This window comes from Leuresthes tenuis, unplaced genomic scaffold (genome assembly GCF_036924035.1).
Source record: "Leuresthes tenuis unplaced genomic scaffold, fLeuTen1.0.hap1 SCAF_98, whole genome shotgun sequence".
NCBI lineage: Eukaryota > Metazoa > Chordata > Actinopteri > Atheriniformes > Atherinopsidae > Leuresthes > Leuresthes tenuis.
In genome coordinates, this window is record NW_027325452.1 from 56,702 (window position 1) to 79,663 (window position 22,962).

Genomic DNA, 22,962 nt, shown 5'->3' on the forward strand with positions numbered 1-22,962 from the left:
TTGCAGAGAAAGGCTGACTTGTTATGGGCACATCTTCTTCCCTGATGTGATCATTCTCTGCAGCTGAAACTGAGACTCTCAGATCACTTCGTGTCTGCCAACAAAGCAGCAGCAGCTGAAGATGACCAACTTCCTCATGTGTCACAGGGTGATCAGACGTTGCAACAAAAGACATGCAGGTGGTCGAGAGAAGACAAAAAGCTTACAGCTCCTGGTATTCCCAAGTGGTCTCCCATCCAAGTACTAACCAGGCCCAACCCTCCTTGGCTACCGAGATCAGACGAGGTCGGGCATGTTCAGGGTGGTGTGGCCGTAAGCAACAATGTCTGTGACAAATGTGCATTATATAGGTACTGGAATCATACGGTTCCTCTATGTAACCAGATAATTGCCGAGAAAGGCTGACTTGTAGTGGGCAAATCTTCTTCCCTCATGTGATCATTCTCTGCAGCTGAAACTGAGACTCTCAGATCACTTCGTGTCTGCCAACAAAGCAGCAGAAGCTGAAGATGACCACCTTCCTCATGTGTCACAGGGTGATCAGACGTTGCAACAAAAGACATGCAGGTGGTCGAGAGAAAAGAAAAAGCTTACAGCACCTGGTATTCCCAAGAGGTCTTCCATCCAAGTACTAACCACGCCCAACCCTCCTTGGCTTCCGAGATCAGACGAGGTCGGGTATGTTCAGGGTGGTGTGGCCGTAAGCAACAATGTCTCTGACAAATGTGCATTATATAGGTACTGGAATCATACGGTTCCTCTATGCAACCAGATCATTTCCGAGAAAGGCTGATGTGTAGTGGGCACATCTTCTTCCCTGACGTGATTATTCTCTGCAGCTGAAACTGAGACTCTCAGATCACTTTGTGTCTGCCAACAAAGCAGCAGCAGCTGAAGATGACCAACTTCCTCATGTGTCACAGGGTGATCAGACGTTGCAACAAAAGACATGGAGGTGGTAGAGAGAAGAGAATCAGCTTACAGCACCTGGTATTCCCAGATAGTCCACCATCCAAGTACTAACCAGGCCCAACCCTGCTTTTCTTCCAAGATCAGACGAGGTCAGGCATATTCAGGGTGGTGCGGCCGTAAGCAACAATAGCTGTGTCAAATGTGCATTATATAGGTACTGGAATCATACACTTCTTCTATGTAACCAGATAATTGCAGAGAAAGGCTGACTTGTAGTGGGCACATCTTCTTCCCTGACGTGATTATTCTCTGTAGCTGAAACTGAGACTCTCAGATCACTTTGTGTCTGCCAACAAAGCAGCAGCAGCTGAAGATGACCAACTTCCTCATGTGTCACAGGGTGATCAGACGTTGCAACAAAAGACATGCAGGTGGTAGAGAGAAGAGAAGAAGCTTACAGCACCTGGTATTCCCAGATAGTCCACCATCCAAGCACTAACCAGGCCCAACCCTGCTTTTCTTCCAAGATCAGACGAGGTCAGGCATATTCAGGGTGGTGCGGCCGTAAGCAACAATAGCTGTGACAAATGTGCATTATATAGGTACTGGAATCATACACTTCTTCTATGTAACCAGATAATTGCAGAGAAAGGCTGACTTGTAGTGGGCACATCTTCTTCCCTGACGTGATTATTCTCTGTAGCTGAAACTGAGACTCTCAGATCACTTTGTGTCTGCCAACAAAGCAGCAGCAGCTGAAGATGACCAACTTCCTCATGTGTCACAGGGTGATCAGACGTTGCAACAAAAGACATGCAGGTTGTAGAGAGAAGAGAAAACGCTTACAGCACCTGGTATTCCCAAGCAGTCTCCCATCCAAGTACTAAGCAGGTTCAACCCTGCTTGGCTTCCGAGATCAGACGAGGTCGGGTATGTTCAGGGTGGTGTGGCCGTAAGCAACAATGTGTCTGACAAAAGTGCATTATATAAGTACAGGAATCATACGGTTCCTCTATGTAACCAGATAATTGCTGAGAAAGGCTGATGTGTAGTGGGCACATCTTCTTCCCTGACGTGATTATTCTCTTCAGTTGAAACTGAGACTCTCAGATCACTTCGTGTCTTCCAACAAAGCAGCAGCAGCTGAAGATGGCCAACTTCCTCATGTGTCACAGGGTGATCAGACGTTGCAACAAAAGACATGCAGGTTGTAGAGAGAAGAGAAAACGCTTACAGCACCTGGTATTCCCAAGCAGTCTCCCATTAAAGTACTAACCAGGCCCAACCCTCCTTGGCTTCCGAGATCAGACGAGGTCGGGCTTATTCAGGGTGGTGTGGCCGTAAGGAACAATTTCTGTGACAAATGTGCATTATATAGGTACTGGAATCATACAATTCCTCTATGTAACCAGATAATTGCAGAGAAAGGCTGACTTGTTATGGGCACATCTTCTTCCCTGATGTGATTATTCTCTGCAGCTGAAACTGAGACTCTCAGATCACTTCGTGTCTGCCAACAAAGCAGCAGCAGCTGAAGATGACCAACTTCCTCATGTGTCACAGGGTGATCAGACGTTGCAACAAAAGACATGCAGGTGGTCGAGAGAAGACAAAAAGCTTACAGCTCCTGGTATTCCCAAGTGGTCTCCCATCCAAGTACTAACCAGGCCCAACCCTCCTTGGCTACCGAGATCAGACGAGGTCGGGCATGTTCAGGGTGGTGTGGCCGTAAGCAACAATGTCTGTGACAAATGTGCATTATATAGGTACTGGAATCATACGGTTCCTCTATGTAACCAGATAATTGCCGAGAAAGGCTGACTTGTAGTGGGCAAATCTTCTTCCCTCATGTGATCATTCTCTGCAGCTGAAACTGAGACTCTCAGATCACTTCGTGTCTGCCAACAAAGCAGCAGAAGCTGAAGATGACCACCTTCCTCATGTGTCACAGGGTGATCAGACGTTGCAACAAAAGACATGCAGGTGGTCGAGAGAAAAGAAAAAGCTTACAGCACCTGGTATTCCCAAGAGGTCTTCCATCCAAGTACTAACCACGCCCAACCCTCCTTGGCTTCCGAGATCAGACGAGGTCGGGTATGTTCAGGGTGGTGTGGCCGTAAGCAACAATGTCTCTGACAAATGTGCATTATATAGGTACTGGAATCATACGGTTCCTCTATGCAACCAGATCATTTCCGAGAAAGGCTCACTTGTTATGGGCACTTCTTCTTCCCTGATGTGATCATTCTCTGCAGCTGAAACTGAGACTCTCAGATCACTTCGTGTCTGCCAACAAAGCAGCAGCAGCTGCTGAAGATGACCAACTTCCTCATGTGTCACAGGGTGATCAGACGTTGCAACAAAAGACATGCAGGTGGTAGAGAGAAGAGAATCAGCTTACAGCACCTGGTATTCCCAGATAGTCCACCATCCAAGTACTAACCAGGCCCAACCCTGCTTTTCTTCCAAGATCAGACGAGGTCAGGCATATTCAGGGTGGTGCGGCCGTAAGCAACAATAGCTGTGTCAAATGTGCATTATATAGGTACTGGAATCATACACTTCTTCTATGTAACCAGATAATTGCAGAGAAAGGCTGACTTGTAGTGGGCACATCTTCTTCCCTGACGTGATTATTCTCTGTAGCTGAAACTGAGACTCTCAGATCACTTTGTGTCTGCCAACAAAGCAGCAGCAGCTGAAGATGACCAACTTCCTCATGTGTCACAGGGTGATCAGACGTTGCAACAAAAGACATGCAGGTGGTAGAGAGAAGAGAAGAAGCTTACAGCACCTGGTATTCCCAGATAGTCCACCATCCAAGTACTAACCAGGCCCAACCCTGCTTTTCTTCCAAGATCAGACGAGGTCAGGCATATTCAGGGTGGTGCGGCCGTAAGCAACAATAGCTGTGACAAATGTGCATTATATAGGTACTGGAATCATACACTTCTTCTATGTAACCAGATAATTGCAGAGAAAGGCTGACTTGTAGTGGGCACATCTTCTTCCCTGACGTGATTATTCTCTGTAGCTGAAACTGAGACTCTCAGATCACTTTGTGTCTGCCAACAAAGCAGCAGCAGCTGAAGATGACCAACTTCCTCATGTGTCACAGGGTGATCAGACGTTGCAACAAAAGACATGCAGGTGGTAGAGAGAAGAGAAGAAGCTTACAGCACCTGGTATTCCCAAGCAGTCTCCCATCCAAGCACTAAGCAGGCTCAACCCTGCTTGGCTTCCGAGATCATACGAGGTCGGGCATGTTCAGGGTGGTGTGGCCGTAAGCAACAATGTCTCTGACAAATGTGCATTATATAGGTACTGGAAGCATACGGTTCCTCTATGCAACCAGATAATTGCCGAGAAAGGCTGATGTGTAGCGGGCATATAATCTTCTCTGATGTGATCATTCTCTTCAGCTGAAACTGAGACTCTCAGATCACTTCGTGTCTGCCAACAAAGCAGCAGAAGCTGAAGATGACCAACTTCCTCATGTGTCACAGGGTGATCAGACGTTGCAACAAAAGACATGCAGGTGGTAGAGAGAAGAGAAGAAGCTTACATCACCTGGTATTCCGAAGTGGTCTCCCATCCAAGTACTAACCAGGCCCAACCCTGCTTTTCTTCCAAGATCAGACGAGGTCAGGCATATTCAGGGTGGTGCGGCCGTAAGCAACAATAGCTGTGACAAATGTGCATTATATAGGTACTGGAATCATACACTTCTTCTATGTAACCAGATAATTGCAGAGAAAGGCTGACTTGTAGTGGGCACATCTTCTTCCCTGATGTGATTATTCTCTTCAGCTGAAACTGAGACTCTCAGATCACTTCGTGTCTGCCAACAAAGCAGCAGAAGCTGAAGATGACCAACTTCCTCATGTGTAACAGGGTGATCAGACGTTGCAACAAAAGACATGCAGGTGGTATAGAGAAGAGAAAAAGCTTACAGCACCTGGTATTCCCAAGCGGTCTCCCATTCAAGTCCTAACCAGGCCCAACCCTGCTTGGCTTCCGAGATCAGACGAGGTCGGGCTTATTCAGGGTGGTGTGGCCGTAAGCAACAATATCGGTGACAAGTGTGCATTATATAGGTACTGGGATCATACACTTCCTCTGTGTAACCAGATAATTGCCGAAAAAGGCTGACTTGTAGTGGGTTCATCTTCCTCCTTGATGTGATTATTCTCTTCAGCTGAAAATGAGACTCTCAGATCACCTCGTGTCTATCAACAAAGCAGCAGCAGCTGAAGATGACCAACTTCTTCACGTGTCACAGGGTGATCAGACGTTGCAACAAAAGACTTGCAGGTGGTAGAGAGAAGAGAAAAAGCTTACAGCACCTGGTGTTCCCAAGCTGTCTCCCATCCAAGTACTAACCAGGTACAACCCTGTTTGGCGTCCGAGATCAGACGAGGTCGGGCTTATTCAGGGTGGTGTGGCCGTAAGCAACAATGTCTCTGACAAATGTGCATTATATAGGTACTGGAATCATACGGTTCCTCTATGCAACCAGATAATTGCCGAGAAAGGCTGATGTGTAGCGGGCAAATCATCTTCTCTGATGTGATCATTCTCTGCAACTGAAACTGAGACTCTCAGATCACTTTGTGTCAGCCAACAAAGCAGCAGCAGCTGAAGATGACCAACTTCCTCATGTGTCACAGGGTGATCAGACGTTGCAACAAAAGACATGCAGGTGGTAGAGAGAAGAGAAAAAGCTTACAGCACCTGGTATTCCCAGAATGTCTACCACCCAAGTACTAACCAGGCCCAAACCTGCTTGGCTTCTGAGATCAGATGAGGTTGGGCATATTCAGGGTGGTGTGGCCGTAAGCAACCATAACTGTGACAAATGTGCATTATATAGGTACTGGAATCATACAGTTCCTCTGTGTAACCAGATAATTGCCGAAAAAGGCTGACTTGTAGTGGGTTCATCTTCATCCTTGATGTGATTATTCTCTTCAGCTGAAACTGAGACTCTCAGATCACCTCGTGTCTATCAACAAAGCAGCAGCAGCTGAAGATGACCAACTTCTTCACGTGTCACAGGGTGATCAGACGTTGCAACAAAAGACATGCAGGTGGTAGAGAGAAGAGAAAAAGCTTACAGCACCTGGTATTCCCAAGATGTCTCCCATCCAAGTACTAACCAGGTACAACCTTCTTGGTGTCCGAGATCAGGCGAGGTCGGGCTTATTCAGGGTGGTGTGGCCGTAAGCAACAATGTCTCTGACAAATGTGCATTATATAGGTACTGGAATCATACGGTTCCTCTATGCAACCAGATAATTGCCGAGAAAGGCTGATGTGTAGCGGGCAAATCATCTTCTCTGATGTGATCATTCTCTGCAACTGAAACTGAGACTCTCAGATCACTTTGTGTCAGCCAACAAAGCAGCAGCAGCTGAATATGACCAACTTCCTCATGTGTCACAGGGTGATCAGACGTTGCAACAAAAGACATGCAGGTTGTAGAGAGAAGAGAAAACGCTTACAGCACCTGGTATTCCCAAGCAGTCTCCCATCCAAGTACTAAGGAGGCTCAACCCTGCTTGGCTTCCGAGATCAGACGAGGTCGGGCATGTTCAGGGTGGTGTGGCCGTAAGCAACAATGTGTCTGACAAATGTGCATTATATAACTACAGGAATCATACGGTTCCTCTATGTAACCAGATAATTGCTGAGAAAGGCTGATGTGTAGTCGGCACATCTTCTTCCCTGACGTGATTATTCTCTTCAGTTGAAACTGAGACTCTCAGATCACTTCGTGTCTTCCAACAAAGCAGCAGCAGCTGAAGATGGCCAACTTCCTCGTGTGTCACAGGGTGATCAGACGTTGCAACAAAAGACATGCAGGTTGTAGAGAGAAGAGAAAACGCTTACAGCACCTGGTATTCCCAAGCAGTCTCCCATTAAAGTACTAACCAGGCCCAACCCTCCTTGGCTACCGAGATCAGACGAGGTCGGGCATGTTCAGGGTGGTGTGGCCGTAAGCAACAATGTCTGTGACAAATGTGCATTATATAGGTACTGGAATCATACGGTTCCTCTATGTAACCAGATAATTGCCGAGAAAGGCTGACTTGTAGTGGGCACATCTTCTTCCCTCATGTGATCATTCTCTGCAGCTGAAACTGAGACTCTCAGATCACTTCGTGTCTGCCAACAAAGCAGCAGAAGCTGAAGATGACCAACTTCCTCATGTGTCACAGGGTGATCAGACGTTGCAACAAAAGACATGCAGGTGGTTGAGAGAAGAGAAAAAGCTTACAGCACCTGGTGTTCCCAAGCTGTCTCCCATCCAAGTACTAACCAGGTACAACCCTGTTTGGCGTCCGAGATCAGACGAGGTCGGGCTTATTCAGGGTGGTGTGGCCGTAAGCAACAATGTCTCTGACAAATGTGCATTATATAGGTACTGGAATCATACGGTTCCTCTATGCAACCTGATAATTGCCGAGAAAGGCTGATGTGTAGCGGGCAAATCATCTTCTCTGATGTGATCATTCTTTGCAACTGAAACTGAGACTCTCAGATCACTTTGTGTCAGCCAACAAAGCAGCAGCAGCTGAAGATGACCAACTTCCTCATGTGTCACAGGGTGATCAGACGTTGCAACAAAAGACATGCAGGTGGTAGAGAGAAGAGAAAAAGCTTACAGCACCTGGTATTCCCAGAATGTCTACCATCCAAGTACTAACCAGGCCCAAACCTCCTTGGCTTCTGAGATCAGATGAGGTTGGGAATATTCAGGGTGGTGTGGCCGTAAGCAACCATAACTGTGACAAATGTGCATTATATAGGTACTGGAATCATACGGTTCCTCTATGCAACCAGATAATTGCCGAGAAAGGCTGATGTGTAGCGGGCAAATCATCTTCTCTGATGTGATCATTCTCTGCAACTGAAACTGAGACTCTCAGATCACTTTGTGTCAGCCAACAAAGCAGCAGCAGCTGAAGATGACCAACTTCCTCATGTGTCACAGGGTGATCAGACGTTGCAACAAAAGACATGCAGGTGGTCGAGAGAAGAGAAAAAGCTTACAGCACCTGGTATTCCCAAGAGGTCTTCCATCCAAGTACTAAGGAGGCTCAACCCTGCTTGGCTTCCGAGATCAGACGAGGTCGGGCATGTTCAGGGTGGTGTGGCCGTAAGCAACAATGTGTCTGACAAATGTGCATTATATAACTACAGGAATCATACGGTTCCTCTATGTAACCAGATAATTGCTGAGAAAGGCTGATGTGTAGTCGGCACATCTTCTTCCCTGACGTCATTATTCTCTTCAGTTGAAACTGAGACTCTCAGATCACTTCGTGTCTTCCAACAAAGCAGCAGCAGCTGAAGATGGCCAACTTCCTCGTGTGTCACAGGGTGATCAGACGTTGCAACAAAAGACATGCAGGTTGTAGAGAGAAGAGAAAACGCTTACAGCACCTGGTATTCCCAAGCAGTCTCCCATTAAAGTACTAACCAGGCCCAACCCTCCTTGGCTACCGAGATCAGACGAGGTCGGGCATGTTCAGGGTGGTGTGGCCGTAAGCAACAATGTCTGTGACAAATGTGCATTATATAGGTACTGGAATCATACGGTTCCTCTATGTAACCAGATAATTGCCGAGAAAGGCTGACTTGTAGTGGGCACATCTTCTTCCCTCATGTGATCATTCTCTGCAGCTGAAACTGAGACTCTCAGATCACTTCGTGTCTGCCAACAAAGCAGCAGAAGCTGAAGATGACCAACTTCCTCATGTGTCACAGGGTGATCAGACGTTGCAACAAAAGACATGCAGGTGGTTGAGAGAAGAGAAAAAGCTTACAGCACCTGGTGTTCCCAAGCTGTCTCCCATCCAAGTACTAACCAGGTACAACCCTGTTTGGCGTCCGAGATCAGACGAGGTCGGGCTTATTCAGGGTGGTGTGGCCGTAAGCAACAATGTCTCTGACAAATGTGCATTATATAGGTACTGGAATCATACGGTTCCTCTATGCAACCAGATAATTGCCGAGAAAGGCTGATGTGTAGCGGGCAAATCATCTTCTCTGATGTGATCATTCTTTGCAACTGAAACTGAGACTCTCAGATCACTTTGTGTCAGCCAACAAAGCAGCAGCAGCTGAAGATGACCAACTTCCTCATGTGTCACAGGGTGATCAGACGTTGCAACAAAAGACATGCAGGTGGTAGAGAGAAGAGAAAAAGCTTACAGCACCTGGTATTCCCAGAATGTCTACCATCCAAGTACTAACCAGGCCCAAACCTCCTTGGCTTCTGAGATCAGATGAGGTTGGGCATATTCAGGGTGGTGTGGCCGTAAGCAACCATAACTGTGACAAATGTGCATTATATAGGTACTGGAATCATACGGTTCCTCTATGCAACCAGATAATTGCCGAGAAAGGCTGATGTGTAGCGGGCAAATCATCTTCTCTGATGTGATCATTCTCTGCAACTGAAACTGAGACTCTCAGATCACTTTGTGTCAGCCAACAAAGCAGCAGCAGCTGAAGATGACCAACTTCCTCATGTGTCACAGGGTGATCAGACGTTGCAACAAAAGACATGCAGGTGGTCGAGAGAAGAGAAAAAGCTTACAGCACCTGGTATTCCCAAGAGGTCTTCCATCCAAGTACTAAGGAGGCTCAACCCTGCTTGGCTTCCGAGATCAGACGAGGTCGGGCATGTTCAGGGTGGTGTGGCCGTAAGCAACAATGTGTCTGACAAATGTGCATTATATAACTACAGGAATCATACGGTTCCTCTATGTAACCAGATAATTGCTGAGAAAGGCTGATGTGTAGTCGGCACATCTTCTTCCCTGACGTCATTATTCTCTTCAGTTGAAACTGAGACTCTCAGATCACTTCGTGTCTTCCAACAAAGCAGCAGCAGCTGAAGATGGCCAACTTCCTCGTGTGTCACAGGGTGATCAGACGTTGCAACAAAAGACATGCAGGTTGTAGAGAGAAGAGAAAACGCTTACAGCACCTGGTATTCCCAAGCAGTCTCCCATTAAAGTACTAACCAGGCCCAACCCTCCTTGGCTACCGAGATCAGACGAGGTCGGGCATGTTCAGGGTGGTGTGGCCGTAAGCAACAATGTCTGTGACAAATGTGCATTATATAGGTACTGGAATCATACGGTTCCTCTATGTAACCAGATAATTGCCGAGAAAGGCTGACTTGTAGTGGGCAAATCTTCTTCCCTCATGTGATTATTCTCTGCAGCTGAAACTGAGACTCTCAGATCACTTCGTGTCTACCAACAAAGCAGCAGCAGCTGAAGATGACCAACTTCCTCATGTGTCACAGGGTGATCAGACGTTGCAACAAAAGACATGCAGGTGGTAGAGAGAAGAGAAAAAGCTTACAGCACCTGGTGTTCCCAAGAGGTCTCCCATCCAAGTACTAACCAGGTACAACCCTGTTTGGCGTCCGAGATCAGACGAGGTCGGGCATGTTCAGGGTGGTGTGGCCGTAAGCAACAATGTCTCTGACAAATGTGCATTATATAGGTACTGGAATCATACGGTTCCTCTATGTAACCAGATAATTGCCGAGAAAAGCTGATAAGTAGTGGGCACATCTTCTTCCCTGACGTGATTATTCTCTCGAGCTGAAACTGAGACTCTCAGATCACTTTGTGTCTGCCAACAAAGCAGCAGCAGCTGAAGATGACCAACTTCCTCATGTGTCACAGGGTGATCAGACGTTGCAACAAAAGACATGCAGGTGGTAGAGAGAAGAGAAAAAGCTTACAGCACCTGGTGTTCCCAAGCTGTCTCCCATCCAAGTACTAACCAGGTACAACCCTGTTTGGCGTCCGAGATCAGACGAGGTCGGGCTTATTCAGGGTGGTGTGGCCGTAAGCAACAATGTCTCTGACAAATGTGCATTATATAGGTACTGGAATCATACGGTTCCTCTATGCAACCAGATAATTGCCGAGAAAGGCTGATGTGTAGCGGGCAAATCATCTTCTCTGATGTGATCATTCTCTGCAACTGAAACTGAGACTCTCAGATCACTTTGTGTCAGCCAACAAAGCAGCAGCAGCTGAAGATGACCAACTTCCTCATGTGTCACAGGGTGATCAGACGTTGCAACAAAAGACATGCAGGTGGTAGAGAGAAGAGAAAAAGCTTACAGCACCTGGTATTCCCAGAATGTCTACCATCCAAGTACTAACCAGGCCCAAACCTCCTTGGCTTCTGAGATCAGATGAGGTTGGGCATATTCAGGGTGGTGTGGCCGTAAGCAACCATAACTGTGACAAATGTGCATTATATAGGTACTGGAATCATACGGTTCCTCTATGCAACCAGATAATTGCCGAGAAAGGCTGATGTGTAGCGGGCAAATCATCTTCTCTGATGTGATCATTCTCTGCAACTGAAACTGAGACTCTCAGATCACTTTGTGTCAGCCAACAAAGCAGCAGCAGCTGAAGATGACCAACTTCCTCATGTGTCACAGGGTGATCAGACGTTGCAACAAAAGACATGCAGGTGGTCGAGAGAAGAGAAAAAGCTTACAGCACCTGGTATTCCCAAGAGGTCTCCCATCCAAGTACTAACCAGGTACAACCCTGTTTGGCGTCCGAGATCAGACGAGGTCGGGCATGTTCAGGGTGGTGTGGCCGTAAGCAACAATGTCTCTGACAAATGTGCATTATATAGGTACTGGAATCATACGGTTCCTCTATGTAACCAGATAATTGCCGAGAAAAGCTGATAAGTAGTGGGCACATCTTCTTCCCTGACGTGATTATTCTCTCGAGCTGAAACTGAGACTCTCAGATCACTTTGTGTCTGCCAACAAAGCAGCAGCAGCTGAAGATGACCAACTTCCTCATGTGTCACAGGGTGATCAGACGTTGCAACAAAAGACATGCAGGTGGTAGAGAGAAGAGAAAAAGCTTACAGCACCTGGTGTTCCCAAGCTGTCTCCCATCCAAGTACTAACCAGGTACAACCCTGTTTGGCGTCCGAGATCAGACGAGGTCGGGCTTATTCAGGGTGGTGTGGCCGTAAGCAACAATGTCTCTGACAAATGTGCATTATATAGGTACTGGAATCATACGGTTCCTCTATGCAACCAGATAATTGCCGAGAAAGGCTGATGTGTAGCGGGCAAATCATCTTCTCTGATGTGATCATTCTCTGCAACTGAAACTGAGACTCTCAGATCACTTTGTGTCAGCCAACAAAGCAGCAGCAGCTGAAGATGACCAACTTCCTCATGTGTCACAGGGTGATCAGACGTTGCAACAAAAGACATGCAGGTGGTCGAGAGAAGAGAAAAAGCTTACAGCACCTGGTATTCCCAAGAGGTCTTCCATCCAAGTACTAAGGAGGCTCAACCCTGCTTGGCTTCCGAGATCAGACGAGGTCGGGCATGTTCAGGGTGGTGTGGCCGTAAGCAACAATGTGTCTGACAAATGTGCATTATATAACTACAGGAATCATACGGTTCCTCTATGTAACCAGATAATTGCTGAGAAAGGCTGATGTGTAGTCGGCACATCTTCTTCCCTGACGTCATTATTCTCTTCAGTTGAAACTGAGACTCTCAGATCACTTCGTGTCTTCCAACAAAGCAGCAGCAGCTGAAGATGGCCAACTTCCTCGTGTGTCACAGGGTGATCAGACGTTGCAACAAAAGACATGCAGGTTGTAGAGAGAAGAGAAAACGCTTACAGCACCTGGTATTCCCAAGCAGTCTCCCATTAAAGTACTAACCAGGCCCAACCCTCCTTGGCTACCGAGATCAGACGAGGTCGGGCATGTTCAGGGTGGTGTGGCCGTAAGCAACAATGTCTGTGACAAATGTGCATTATATAGGTACTGGAATCATACGGTTCCTCTATGTAACCAGATAATTGCCGAGAAAGGCTGACTTGTAGTGGGCAAATCTTCTTCCCTCATGTGATTATTCTCTGCAGCTGAAACTGAGACTCTCAGATCACTTCGTGTCTACCAACAAAGCAGCAGCAGCTGAAGATGACCAACTTCCTCATGTGTCACAGGGTGATCAGACGTTGCAACAAAAGACATGCAGGTGGTAGAGAGAAGAGAAAAAGCTTACAGCACCTGGTGTTCCCAAGCTGTCTCCCATCCAAGTACTAACCAGGTACAACCCTGTTTGGCGTCCGAGATCAGACGAGGTCGGGCTTATTCAGGGTGGTGTGGCCGTAAGCAACAATGTCTCTGACAAATGTGCATTATATAGGTACTGGAATCATACGGTTCCTCTATGCAACCAGATAATTGCTGAGAAAGGCTGATGTGTAGCGCGCAAATCATCTTCTCTGATGTGATCATTCTCTGCAACTGAAACTGAGACTCTCAGATCACTTTGTGTCTGCCAACAAAGCAGCAGCAGTAACTGAAGATGACCAACTTCCTCATGTGTCACAGGGTGATCAGACGTTGCAACAAAAGACATGCAGGTGGTAGAGAGAAGAGAAGAAGCTTACAGCACCTCGTATTCCCAAGCGGTCTCCCATCCAAGTACTAACCAGCCCCAACCCTGCTTGGCTTCCGAGATCAGACGAGGTCGGGCATATTCAGGGTGGTGTGGCCGTAAGCGACAATTTCTGTGACAAATGTGCATTATATAGGTAATGGAGTCATACGGTTCCTCTATGTAACCAGATAATTGCCGAGAAAGGCTGATGTGTAGTGGGCACATCTTGTTCCCTGACGTGATAATTCTCTCCAGCTGAAAATGAGACTCTCAGATCACTTTGTGTCTGCCAACAAAGCAGCAGAAGCTGAAGATGACCAACTTCCTCATGTGTCACAGGGTGATCAGACGTTGCAACAAAAGACATGCAGGTGGTAGAGAGAAGAGAAAAAGCTTACAGCACCTGGTATTCCAAAGCAGTCTCCCATCTAAGTACTAACCAGGCCCAACCGTGCTTGGCTTCCGTGATCGGACAAGGTCGGATATGTTGAGGGTGGTGTGGCCGTAAGCAACAAAGTCTGTGACAAATGTGCATTATATTGGTACTGGAATCATACAGTTCCTCTATGTAACCAGATAATTGCCGAGAAAGGCTGATGTGTAGTGGGCATATCTTCTTCCCTGATGTGATTATTCTCTCCAGCTGAAACTGAGACTCTCAGATCACTTCGTGTCTGCCAACAAAGCAGCAGCAGCTGAAGATGACCAACTTCTTCACGTGTCACAGGGTGATCAGACGTTGCAACAAAAGACATGCAGGTGGTAGAGAGAAGAGAAAAAGCTTACAGCACCTGGTATTCCCAAGCTGTCTCCCATCCAAGTACTAAGCAGGCTCAACCCTGCTTGGCTTCCGAGATCAGACAAGGTCGGGCATGTTCAGGGTAGTGTGGCCGTAAGAAACAATGTGTCTGACAAATGTGCATTATATAAGTACAGGAATCATACGGTTCCTCTATGTAACCAGATAATTGCTGAGAAAGGCTGATGTGTAGTGGGCACATCTTCTTCCCTGACGTGATTATTCTCTTCAGCTGAAACTGAGACTCTCAGATCACTTCGTGTCTTCCAACAAAGCAGCAGCAGCTGAAGATGGCCAACTTTCTCATGTGTCACAGGGTGATCAGACGTTGCAACAAAAGACATGCAGGTTGTAGAGAGAAGAGAAAATGCTTACAGCACCTGGTATTCCCAAGCAGTCTCCCATTAAAGTACTAACCAGGCCCAACCCTCCTTGGCTTCCGAGATCAGACGAGGTCGGGCTTATTCAGGGTGGTATGGCCGTAAGGAACAATTTCTGTGACAAATGTGCATTATATAGGTACTGGAATCATACAATTCCTCTATGTAACCAGATAATTGCAGAGAAAGGCTGACTTGTTATGGGCACATCTTCTTCCCTGATGTGATTATTCTCTGCAGCTGAAACTGAGACTCTCAGATCACTTCGTGTCTGCCAACAAAGCAGCAGCAGCTGAAGATGACCAACTTCCTCATGTGTCACAGGGGGATCAGACGTTGCAACAAAAGACATGCAGGTGGTCGAGAGAAGACAAAAAGCTTACAGCTCCTGGTATTCCCAAGCGGTCTCCCATTTAAGTACTAACCAGGCCCAACCCTCCTTGGCTTCCGAGATAAGACGAGGTCGGGCATGTTCAGGGTGGTGTGGCCGTAAGCAACAATGTCTGTGACAAATGTGCATTATATAGGTACTGGAATCATACGGTTCCTCTATGTAACCAGATAATTGCAGAGAAAAGCTGACTTGTAGTGGGCACATCTTCTTCCCTGACGTGATTATTCTCTGCAGCTGAAACTGAGACTCTCAGATCACTTCGTGTCTGCCAACAAAGCAGCAGCAGCTGAAGATGACCAACTTCCTCATGTGTCACAGGGTGATCAGACGTTGCAACAAAAGACATGCAGGTGGTAGAGAGAAGAGAAAAAGCTTAAAGCACCTGGTATTCCCAGGCAGTCTACCTTCCAAGTACTAACCAGGCCCAAACCTGCTTGGCTTCCGAGATCGTGCTTATTCAGGGTGGTGTGGCTGTAAGCAACAATATATGTGACAAATGTGCCTTATATAAGTACTGGAATCATACACTTCCTCTATGTAACCAGATAATTGCCGAGAAAGGCTGACTTGTAGTGGGCACATCTTCTTCCCTGATGTGATTATTCTCTGCAGCTGAAACTGAGACTCTCAGATCACTTTGTGTCTGCCAACAAAGCAGCAGCAGCTGAAGATGACCAACTTCCTCATGTGTCACAGGGTGATCAGACGTTGCAACAAAAGACATGCAGGTGGTAGAGAGAAGAGAAAAAGCTTACAGCACCTGGTATTCCAAAGCAGTCTCCCATGTAAGTACTAACCAGGCCCATCCGTGCTTGGCTTCCGAGATCGGACAAGGTCGGATATGTTGAGGGTGGTGTGGCCGTAAGCAACAAAGTCTGTGACAAATGTGCATTATATTGGTACTGGAATCATACAGTTCCTCTATGTAACCAGATAATTGCCGAGAAAGGCTGATGTGTAGTGGGCATATCTTCTTCCCTGATGTGATTATTCTCTCCAGCTGAAACTGAGACTCTCAGATCACTTTGTGTCTGCCAACAAAGCAGCAGCAGCTGAAGATGACCAACTTCCTCATGTGTCACAGGGTGATCAGACGTTGCAACAAAAGACATGCAGGTGGTAGAGAGAAGAGAAAAAGCTTACAGCACCTGGTATTCCCAAGCAGTCTCCCACCCAAGTACTAACCAGGCACAACCCCGCTTGGCTTCCGAGATCGGACGAGGTCGGGCATATTATATTCAGGGTGGTGTGGCCGTAAGCGACAATCTCTGTGACAAATGTGCATTATATAGGTACTGGAATCATACGGTTCCTCTATGTAACCAGATAATTGCAGAGAAAGGCTTATGTGTAGTGGGCACATCTTCTTCCCTGACGTGATTATTCTCTGCAGCTGAAACTGAGACTCTCAGATCACTTCGTGTCTGCCAACAAAGCAGCAGAAGCTGAAGATGACCAACTTCCTCATGTGTCACAGGGTGATCAGACGTTGCAACAAAAGACATTCAGGTGGTCCAGAGAAGAGATAAAGCTTACAGCACCTGGTATTCCCAAGTGGTCTCCCACCCAAGTACTAACCAGGCCAACCGTGCTTGGCTTCCGAGATCAGACGAGGTCAGGCATGTTCAGGGTGGTGTTGCCGTAAGCGACAATGTCTGTGACAAATGTGCATTATATAGGTACTGGAATCATACGGTTCCTCTATGTAACCAGATAATTGCCGAGAAAGGCTTATGTGTAGTGGGCACATCTTCTTCCCTGACGTGATTATTCTCTGCAGCTGAAACTGAGACTCTCAGATCACTTCGTGTCTGCAAACAAAGCAGCAGAAGCTGAAGATGACCAACTTCCTCATGTGTCACAGGGTGATCAGACGTTGCAACAAAAGACATTCAGGTGGTCCAGAGAAGAGATAAAGCTTACAGCACCTGGTATTCCCAAGCAGTCTCCCACCCAAGTACTAACCAGGCCAACCGTGCTTGGCTTCCGAGATCAGACGAGGTCAGGCATATTGAGGGTGGTGTGGCCGTAAGCAACAATGTCTGTGACAAATGTGCATTATATAGGTACTGGAATCATACAGTTCCTCTATGTAACCAGATAATTGCCGAGAAAGGCTGATGTGTAGGGGGCACATCTTCTTCCCTGACGTTATTATTCTCTTCAGTTGAAAATGAGACTCTCAGATCACTTCGTGTCTGCCAACAAAGCAGCAGAAGCTGAAGATGACAAACTTCCTCATGTGTCACAGGGTGATCAGATGTTGCAACAAAAGACATGCAGGTGGTAGAGAGAAGATAAAAAGCTTACAGCACCTGGTATTCCCAAGCAGTCTCCCATTGAAGTACGAACCAGGCCCAACCCTGCTTGGCTTCCAGGATAAGACAAGGTGGGGCTTATTCAGGGTGGTGTGGCCGTAAGCAACAATGTTTGTTACAAATGTGAATTATATAGGTACTGGAATCATACACTTCCTCTATGAAACCAGATAATTGCCGAGAAAGGCTGATGTGTAGTGGGCATATCATCTTCTCTGATGTGATCATTCTCTTCAGCTGAAACTGAGACTCTCAGATCACTTCGTGTCTGCCAACAAAGCAGCAGCAGCTGAAGATGACCAACTTCCTCATGTGTCACAGGGTGATCAGACGTTGCAACAAAACACATGCAGGTGGTAGAGAGAAGAGAAAAAGCTTACAGCACCTGGTATTCCCAAGCGGTCTCCCACCCAAGTACTAACCAGGCCCAACAATGCTTGGCTTCCGAGATCAGACGAGGTCAGGCAAATTCAGGGTGGTGTGGCCGTAAGTAACAATGTCTGTGACAAATGTGCATTATATAAGTACAGGAATCATACGGTTCCTCTATGTAACCAGATAATTGATGAGAAAGGCTGATGTGTAGTGGGCACATCTTCTTCCCTGACGTGATTATTCTCTTCAGCTGAAACTGAGATTCTCAGTTCACTTCGTGTCTTCCAACAAAGCAGCAGCAGCTGAAGATGACCAACTTCTTCACGTGTCACAGGGTGATCAGACGTTGCAACAAAAGACATGCAGGTGGTAGAGAGAAGAGAAAAAGCTTACAGCACCTGGTATTCCCAAGCTGTCTCCCATCCAAGTACTAACCAGGTACAACCCTGCTTGGCGTCCGAGATCAGACGAGGTCGGGCTTATTCAGGGTGGTGTGGCCGTAAGCAACAATGTCTCTGACAAATGTGCATTATATAGGTACTTGAATCATGCGGTTCCTCTATGCAACCAGATAATTGCCGAGAAAGGCTGATGTGTAGCGGGCAAATCATCTTCTCTGATGTGATCATTCTCTGCAACTGAAACTGAGACTCTCAGATCACTTCGTGTCTGCCAACAAAGCAGCAGCAGCTGAAGATGGCCAACTTCCTCATGTGTCACAGGGTGATCAGACGTTGCAACAAAAGACATGCAGGTGGTAGAGAGAAGAGAAAACGCTTACAGCACCTGGTATTCCCAAGCAGTCTCCCATTAAAGTACTAACCAGGCCCAACCCTCCTTGGCTTCCGAGATCAGACGAGGTCGGGCATATTCAGGGTGGTGTGGCCGTAAGGAACAATTTCTGTGACAAATGTGCATTATATAGGTACTGGAATCATACAATTCCTCTATGTAACCAGATAATTGCAGAGAAAGGCTGACTTGTTATGGGCACATCTTCTTCCCTGATGTGATTATTCTCTGCAGCTGAAACTGAGACTCTCAGATCACTTCGTGTCTGCCAACAAAGCAGCAGCAGCTGAAGATGACCAACTTCCTCATGTGTCACAGGGTGATCAGACGTTGCAACAAAAGACATGCAGGTGGTCGAGAGAAGACAAAAAGCTTACAGCTCCTGGTATTCCCAAGCGGTCTCCCATTTAAGTACTAACCAGGCCCAACCCTCCTTGGCTACCGAGATCAGACGAGGTCGGGCATGTTCAGGGTGGTGTGGCCGTAAGCAACAATGTCTGTGACAAATGTGCATTATATAGGTACTGGAATCATACGGTTCCTCTATGTAACCAGATAATTGCCGAGAAAGGCTGACTTGTAGTGGACAAATCTTCATCCCTCATGTGATCATTCTCTGCAGCTGAAACTGAGACTCTCAGATCACTTCGTGTCTGCCAACAAAGCAGCAGCAGCTGAAGATGACCACCTTCCTCATGTGTCACAGGGTGATCAGACGTTGCAACAAAAGACATGCAGGTGGTCGAGAGAAGAGAAAAAGCTTACAGCACCTGGTATTCCCAAGAGGTCTTCCATCCAAGTACTAACCACGCCCAACCCTCCTTGGCTTCCGAGATCAGACGAGGTCGGGTATGTTCAGGGTGGTGTGGCCGTAAGCAACAATGTCTCTGACAAATGTGCATTATATAGGTACTGGAATCATACGGTTCCTCTATGCAACCAGATCATTTCCGAGAAAGGCTGATGTGTAGTGGGCACATCTTCTGCCCTGACGTGATTATTCTCTGCAGCTGAAACTGAGACTCTCAGATCACTTTGTGTCTGCCAACACAGCAGCAGCAGCTGAAGATGACCAACTTCCTCATGTGTCACAGGGTGATCAGACGTTGCAACAAAAGACATGCAGGTGGTAGAGAGAAGAGAATCAGCTTACAGCACCTGGTATTCCCAGATATTCTACCATCCAAGTACTAACCAGGCCCAAACCTGCTTGGCTTCCGAGATCAGACGTGGTCAGGCATATTCAGGGTGGTGTGGCCGTAAGCAACCATAACTGTGACAAATGTGCATTATATAGGTACTGGAATCATACAGTTCCTCTATGTAACCAGATAATTGCCGAGAAAAGCTGATAAGTAGTGGGCACATCTTCTTCCCTGACGTGATTATTCTCTCGAGCTGAAACTGAGACTCTCAGATCACTTTGTGTCTGCCAACAAAGCAGCAGAAGCTGAAGATGACCAACTTCCTCATGTGTCACAGGGTGATCAGACGTTGCAACAAAAGACATGCAGGTGGTACAGAGAAGAGAAAAAGCTTACAGCACCTCGTATTCCGAAGTGGTCTCCCATCCAAATACTAACGAGGCCCAACCCTGCTTTTCTTCCAAGATCAGACGAGGTCAGGTATATTCAGGGTGGTGCGGCCGTAAGCAACAATATCGGTGACAAATGTGCATTATATAGGTACTGGAATCATACACTTCCTCTGTGTAACCAGATAATTGCCGAAAAAGGCTGACTTGTAGTGGGCACATCATCTTCCTCCTTGATGTGATTATTCTCTTCAGCTGAAACTGAGACTCTCAGATCACCTCGTGTCTATCAACAAAGCAGCAGCAGCTGAAGATGACCAACTTCTTCACGTGTCACAGGGTGATCAGACGTTGCAACAAAAGACATGCAGGTGGTAGAGAGAAGAGAAAAAGCTTACAGCACCTGGTATTCCCAAGCTGTCTCCCATCCAAGTACTAACCAGGTACAACCTTCTTGGTGTCCGAGATCAGACGAGGTCGGGCTTATTCAAGGTGGTGTGGCCGTAAGCAACAATGTCTCTGACAAATGTGCATTATATAGGTATTGGAATCATACGGTTCCTCTATGCAACCAGATAATTGCCGAGAAAGGCTGATGTGTAGCGGGCAAATCATCTTCTCTGATGTGATCATTCTCTGCAACCGAAACTGAGACTCTCAGATCACTTTGTGTCAGCCAACAAAGCAGCAGCAGCTGAAGATGACCAACTTCCTCATGTGTCACAGGGTGATCAGACGTTGCAACAAAAGACATGCAGGTTGTAGAGAGAAGAGAAAACGCTTACAGCACCTGGTATTCCCAAGCAGTCTCCCATCCAAGTACTAGGCAGGTTCAACCCTGCTTGGCTTCCGAGATCAGACGAGGTCGGGTATGTTCAGGGTGGTGTGGCCGTAAGCAACAATGTGTCTGACAAAAGTGCATTATATAAGTACAGGAATCATACGGTTCCTCTATGTAACCAGATAATTGCTGAGAAAGGCTGATGTGTAGTGGGCACATCTTCTTCCCTGACGTGATTATTCTCTTCAGTTGAAACTGAGACTCTCAGATCACTTCGTGTCTTCCAACAAAGCAGCAGCAGCTGAAGATGGCCAACTTCCTCATGTGTCACAGGGTGATCAGACGTTGCAAGAAAAGACATGCAGGTTGTAGAGAGAAGAGAAAACGCTTACAGCACCTGGTATTCCCAAGCAGTCTCCCATTAAAGTACTAACCAGGCCCAACCCTCCTTGGCTTCCGAGATCAGACGAGGTCGGGCTTATTCAGGGTGGTGTGGCCGTAAGGAACAATTTCTGTGACAAATGTGCATTATATAGGTACTGGAATCATACAATTCCTCTATGTAACCAGATAATTGCAGAGAAAGGCTGACTTGTTATGGGCACATCTTCTTCCCTGATGTGATCATTCTCTGCAGCTGAAACTGAGACTCTCAGATCACTTCGTGTCTGCCAACAAAGCAGCAGCAGCTGAAGATGACCAACTTCCTCATGTGTCACAGGGTGATCAGACGTTGCAACAAAAGACATGCAGGTGGTCGAGAGAAGACAAAAAGCTTACAGCTCCTGGTATTCCCAAGTGGTCTCCCATCCAAGTACTAACCAGGCCCAACCCTCCTTGGCTACCGAGATCAGACGAGGTCGGGCATGTTCAGGGTGGTGTGGCCGTAAGCAACAATGTCTGTGACAAATGTGCATTATATAGGTACTGGAATCATACGGTTCCTCTATGTAACCAGATAATTGCCGAGAAAGGCTGACTTGTAGTGGGTTCATCTTCTTCCCTCATGTGATCATTCTCTGCAGCTGAAACTGAGACTCTCAGATCACTTCGTGTCTGCCAACAAAGCAGCAGAAGCTGAAGATGACCACCTTCCTCATGTGTCACAGGGTGATCAGACGTTGCAACAAAAGACATGCAGGTGGTCGAGAGAAAAGAAAAAGCTTACAGCACCTGGTATTCCCAAGAGGTCTTCCATCCAAGTACTAACCACGCCCAACCCTCCTTGGCTTCCGAGATCAGACGAGGTCGGGTATGTTCAGGGTGGTGTGGCCGTAAGCAACAATGTCTCTGACAAATGTGCATTATATAGGTACTGGAATCATACGGTTCCTCTATGCAACCAGATCATTTCCGAGAAAGGCTGATGTGTAGTGGGCACATCTTCTTCCCTGACGTGATTATTCTCTGCAGCTGAAACTGAGACTCTCAGATCACTTTGTGTCTGCCAACAAAGCAGCAGCAGCTGAAGATGACCAACTTCCTCATGTGTCACAGGGTGATCAGACGTTGCAACAAAAGACATGGAGGTGGTAGAGAGAAGAGAATCAGCTTACAGCACCTGGTATTCCCAGATAGTCCACCATCCAAGTACTAACCAGGCCCAACCCTGCTTTTCTTCCAAGATCAGACGAGGTCAGGCATATTCAGGGTGGTGCGGCCGTAAGCAACAATAGCTGTGACAAATGTGCATTATATAGGTACTGGAATCATACACTTCTTCTATGTAACCAGATAATTGCAGAGAAAGGCTGACTTGTAGTGGGCACATCTTCTTCCCTGACGTGATTATTCTCTGTAGCTGAAACTGAGACTCTCAGATCACTTTGTGTCTGCCAACAAAGCAGCAGCAGCTGAAGATGACCAACTTCCTCATGTGTCACAGGGTGATCAGACGTTGCAACAAAAGACATGCAGGTGGTAGAGAGAAGAGAAGAAGCTTACAGCACCTGGTATTCCCAGATAGTCCACCATCCAAGTACTAACCAGGCCCAACCCTGCTTTTCTTCCAAGATCAGACGAGGTCAGGCATATTCAGGGTGGTGCGGCCGTAAGCAACAATAGCTGTGACAAATGTGCATTATATAGGTACTGGAATCATACACTTCTTCTATGTAACCAGATAATTGCAGAGAAAGGCTGACTTGTAGTGGGCACATCTTCTTCCCTGACGTGATTATTCTCTGTAGCTGAAAC

The 22,962-nt window shown here is 46.9% G+C and overlaps 57 pseudogenes; all 57 read right to left on the reverse strand.

Moving 5' to 3' along the window:
- Positions 1–199: 199 nt before the first annotated feature.
- Positions 200–318, reverse strand: LOC140286654 (5S ribosomal RNA; annotated as a pseudogene).
- A 269-nt stretch (positions 319–587) lies between these two features.
- Positions 588–706, reverse strand: LOC140286849 (5S ribosomal RNA; annotated as a pseudogene).
- A 269-nt stretch (positions 707–975) lies between these two features.
- LOC140286639 (5S ribosomal RNA) lies at positions 976–1,094 on the reverse strand (annotated as a pseudogene).
- Positions 1,095–1,363: 269 nt separating this feature from the next.
- On the reverse strand, positions 1,364–1,482 carry LOC140286765 (5S ribosomal RNA; annotated as a pseudogene).
- A 269-nt stretch (positions 1,483–1,751) lies between these two features.
- Positions 1,752–1,870, reverse strand: LOC140286565 (5S ribosomal RNA; annotated as a pseudogene).
- A 269-nt stretch (positions 1,871–2,139) lies between these two features.
- LOC140286687 (5S ribosomal RNA) lies at positions 2,140–2,258 on the reverse strand (annotated as a pseudogene).
- A 269-nt stretch (positions 2,259–2,527) lies between these two features.
- On the reverse strand, positions 2,528–2,646 carry LOC140286666 (5S ribosomal RNA; annotated as a pseudogene).
- A 269-nt stretch (positions 2,647–2,915) lies between these two features.
- Positions 2,916–3,034, reverse strand: LOC140286861 (5S ribosomal RNA; annotated as a pseudogene).
- Positions 3,035–3,306: 272 nt separating this feature from the next.
- Positions 3,307–3,425, reverse strand: LOC140286642 (5S ribosomal RNA; annotated as a pseudogene).
- Positions 3,426–3,694: 269 nt separating this feature from the next.
- LOC140286643 (5S ribosomal RNA) lies at positions 3,695–3,813 on the reverse strand (annotated as a pseudogene).
- Positions 3,814–4,082: 269 nt separating this feature from the next.
- Positions 4,083–4,201, reverse strand: LOC140286700 (5S ribosomal RNA; annotated as a pseudogene).
- A 269-nt stretch (positions 4,202–4,470) lies between these two features.
- On the reverse strand, positions 4,471–4,589 carry LOC140286667 (5S ribosomal RNA; annotated as a pseudogene).
- A 269-nt stretch (positions 4,590–4,858) lies between these two features.
- Positions 4,859–4,977, reverse strand: LOC140286788 (5S ribosomal RNA; annotated as a pseudogene).
- A 269-nt stretch (positions 4,978–5,246) lies between these two features.
- LOC140286777 (5S ribosomal RNA) lies at positions 5,247–5,365 on the reverse strand (annotated as a pseudogene).
- Positions 5,366–5,634: 269 nt separating this feature from the next.
- LOC140286812 (5S ribosomal RNA) lies at positions 5,635–5,753 on the reverse strand (annotated as a pseudogene).
- A 656-nt stretch (positions 5,754–6,409) lies between these two features.
- On the reverse strand, positions 6,410–6,528 carry LOC140286754 (5S ribosomal RNA; annotated as a pseudogene).
- Positions 6,529–6,797: 269 nt separating this feature from the next.
- LOC140286573 (5S ribosomal RNA) lies at positions 6,798–6,916 on the reverse strand (annotated as a pseudogene).
- A 269-nt stretch (positions 6,917–7,185) lies between these two features.
- On the reverse strand, positions 7,186–7,304 carry LOC140286778 (5S ribosomal RNA; annotated as a pseudogene).
- A 269-nt stretch (positions 7,305–7,573) lies between these two features.
- LOC140286879 (5S ribosomal RNA) lies at positions 7,574–7,692 on the reverse strand (annotated as a pseudogene).
- Positions 7,693–7,961: 269 nt separating this feature from the next.
- LOC140286680 (5S ribosomal RNA) lies at positions 7,962–8,080 on the reverse strand (annotated as a pseudogene).
- Positions 8,081–8,349: 269 nt separating this feature from the next.
- Positions 8,350–8,468, reverse strand: LOC140286575 (5S ribosomal RNA; annotated as a pseudogene).
- A 269-nt stretch (positions 8,469–8,737) lies between these two features.
- LOC140286779 (5S ribosomal RNA) lies at positions 8,738–8,856 on the reverse strand (annotated as a pseudogene).
- Positions 8,857–9,125: 269 nt separating this feature from the next.
- Positions 9,126–9,244, reverse strand: LOC140286877 (5S ribosomal RNA; annotated as a pseudogene).
- A 269-nt stretch (positions 9,245–9,513) lies between these two features.
- Positions 9,514–9,632, reverse strand: LOC140286681 (5S ribosomal RNA; annotated as a pseudogene).
- A 269-nt stretch (positions 9,633–9,901) lies between these two features.
- On the reverse strand, positions 9,902–10,020 carry LOC140286576 (5S ribosomal RNA; annotated as a pseudogene).
- A 269-nt stretch (positions 10,021–10,289) lies between these two features.
- LOC140286534 (5S ribosomal RNA) lies at positions 10,290–10,408 on the reverse strand (annotated as a pseudogene).
- Positions 10,409–10,677: 269 nt separating this feature from the next.
- LOC140286780 (5S ribosomal RNA) lies at positions 10,678–10,796 on the reverse strand (annotated as a pseudogene).
- Positions 10,797–11,065: 269 nt separating this feature from the next.
- LOC140286878 (5S ribosomal RNA) lies at positions 11,066–11,184 on the reverse strand (annotated as a pseudogene).
- A 269-nt stretch (positions 11,185–11,453) lies between these two features.
- On the reverse strand, positions 11,454–11,572 carry LOC140286915 (5S ribosomal RNA; annotated as a pseudogene).
- A 269-nt stretch (positions 11,573–11,841) lies between these two features.
- Positions 11,842–11,960, reverse strand: LOC140286781 (5S ribosomal RNA; annotated as a pseudogene).
- A 269-nt stretch (positions 11,961–12,229) lies between these two features.
- LOC140286682 (5S ribosomal RNA) lies at positions 12,230–12,348 on the reverse strand (annotated as a pseudogene).
- A 269-nt stretch (positions 12,349–12,617) lies between these two features.
- Positions 12,618–12,736, reverse strand: LOC140286577 (5S ribosomal RNA; annotated as a pseudogene).
- Positions 12,737–13,005: 269 nt separating this feature from the next.
- On the reverse strand, positions 13,006–13,124 carry LOC140286782 (5S ribosomal RNA; annotated as a pseudogene).
- Positions 13,125–13,396: 272 nt separating this feature from the next.
- On the reverse strand, positions 13,397–13,515 carry LOC140286907 (5S ribosomal RNA; annotated as a pseudogene).
- A 269-nt stretch (positions 13,516–13,784) lies between these two features.
- Positions 13,785–13,903, reverse strand: LOC140286853 (5S ribosomal RNA; annotated as a pseudogene).
- Positions 13,904–14,172: 269 nt separating this feature from the next.
- On the reverse strand, positions 14,173–14,291 carry LOC140286841 (5S ribosomal RNA; annotated as a pseudogene).
- Positions 14,292–14,560: 269 nt separating this feature from the next.
- LOC140286584 (5S ribosomal RNA) lies at positions 14,561–14,679 on the reverse strand (annotated as a pseudogene).
- Positions 14,680–14,948: 269 nt separating this feature from the next.
- Positions 14,949–15,067, reverse strand: LOC140286698 (5S ribosomal RNA; annotated as a pseudogene).
- A 647-nt stretch (positions 15,068–15,714) lies between these two features.
- LOC140286838 (5S ribosomal RNA) lies at positions 15,715–15,833 on the reverse strand (annotated as a pseudogene).
- A 269-nt stretch (positions 15,834–16,102) lies between these two features.
- On the reverse strand, positions 16,103–16,226 carry LOC140286617 (5S ribosomal RNA; annotated as a pseudogene).
- A 269-nt stretch (positions 16,227–16,495) lies between these two features.
- LOC140286677 (5S ribosomal RNA) lies at positions 16,496–16,613 on the reverse strand (annotated as a pseudogene).
- A 269-nt stretch (positions 16,614–16,882) lies between these two features.
- On the reverse strand, positions 16,883–17,000 carry LOC140286803 (5S ribosomal RNA; annotated as a pseudogene).
- A 269-nt stretch (positions 17,001–17,269) lies between these two features.
- On the reverse strand, positions 17,270–17,388 carry LOC140286902 (5S ribosomal RNA; annotated as a pseudogene).
- A 269-nt stretch (positions 17,389–17,657) lies between these two features.
- On the reverse strand, positions 17,658–17,776 carry LOC140286622 (5S ribosomal RNA; annotated as a pseudogene).
- Positions 17,777–18,045: 269 nt separating this feature from the next.
- Positions 18,046–18,164, reverse strand: LOC140286736 (5S ribosomal RNA; annotated as a pseudogene).
- A 269-nt stretch (positions 18,165–18,433) lies between these two features.
- On the reverse strand, positions 18,434–18,552 carry LOC140286628 (5S ribosomal RNA; annotated as a pseudogene).
- A 269-nt stretch (positions 18,553–18,821) lies between these two features.
- LOC140286542 (5S ribosomal RNA) lies at positions 18,822–18,940 on the reverse strand (annotated as a pseudogene).
- Positions 18,941–19,209: 269 nt separating this feature from the next.
- LOC140286874 (5S ribosomal RNA) lies at positions 19,210–19,328 on the reverse strand (annotated as a pseudogene).
- Positions 19,329–19,597: 269 nt separating this feature from the next.
- Positions 19,598–19,716, reverse strand: LOC140286757 (5S ribosomal RNA; annotated as a pseudogene).
- Positions 19,717–19,985: 269 nt separating this feature from the next.
- On the reverse strand, positions 19,986–20,104 carry LOC140286648 (5S ribosomal RNA; annotated as a pseudogene).
- A 272-nt stretch (positions 20,105–20,376) lies between these two features.
- On the reverse strand, positions 20,377–20,494 carry LOC140286896 (5S ribosomal RNA; annotated as a pseudogene).
- A 269-nt stretch (positions 20,495–20,763) lies between these two features.
- On the reverse strand, positions 20,764–20,882 carry LOC140286589 (5S ribosomal RNA; annotated as a pseudogene).
- Positions 20,883–21,151: 269 nt separating this feature from the next.
- Positions 21,152–21,270, reverse strand: LOC140286688 (5S ribosomal RNA; annotated as a pseudogene).
- Positions 21,271–21,539: 269 nt separating this feature from the next.
- Positions 21,540–21,658, reverse strand: LOC140286678 (5S ribosomal RNA; annotated as a pseudogene).
- A 269-nt stretch (positions 21,659–21,927) lies between these two features.
- Positions 21,928–22,046, reverse strand: LOC140286886 (5S ribosomal RNA; annotated as a pseudogene).
- A 269-nt stretch (positions 22,047–22,315) lies between these two features.
- LOC140286644 (5S ribosomal RNA) lies at positions 22,316–22,434 on the reverse strand (annotated as a pseudogene).
- Positions 22,435–22,703: 269 nt separating this feature from the next.
- LOC140286645 (5S ribosomal RNA) lies at positions 22,704–22,822 on the reverse strand (annotated as a pseudogene).
- Positions 22,823–22,962: the final 140 nt, after the last annotated feature.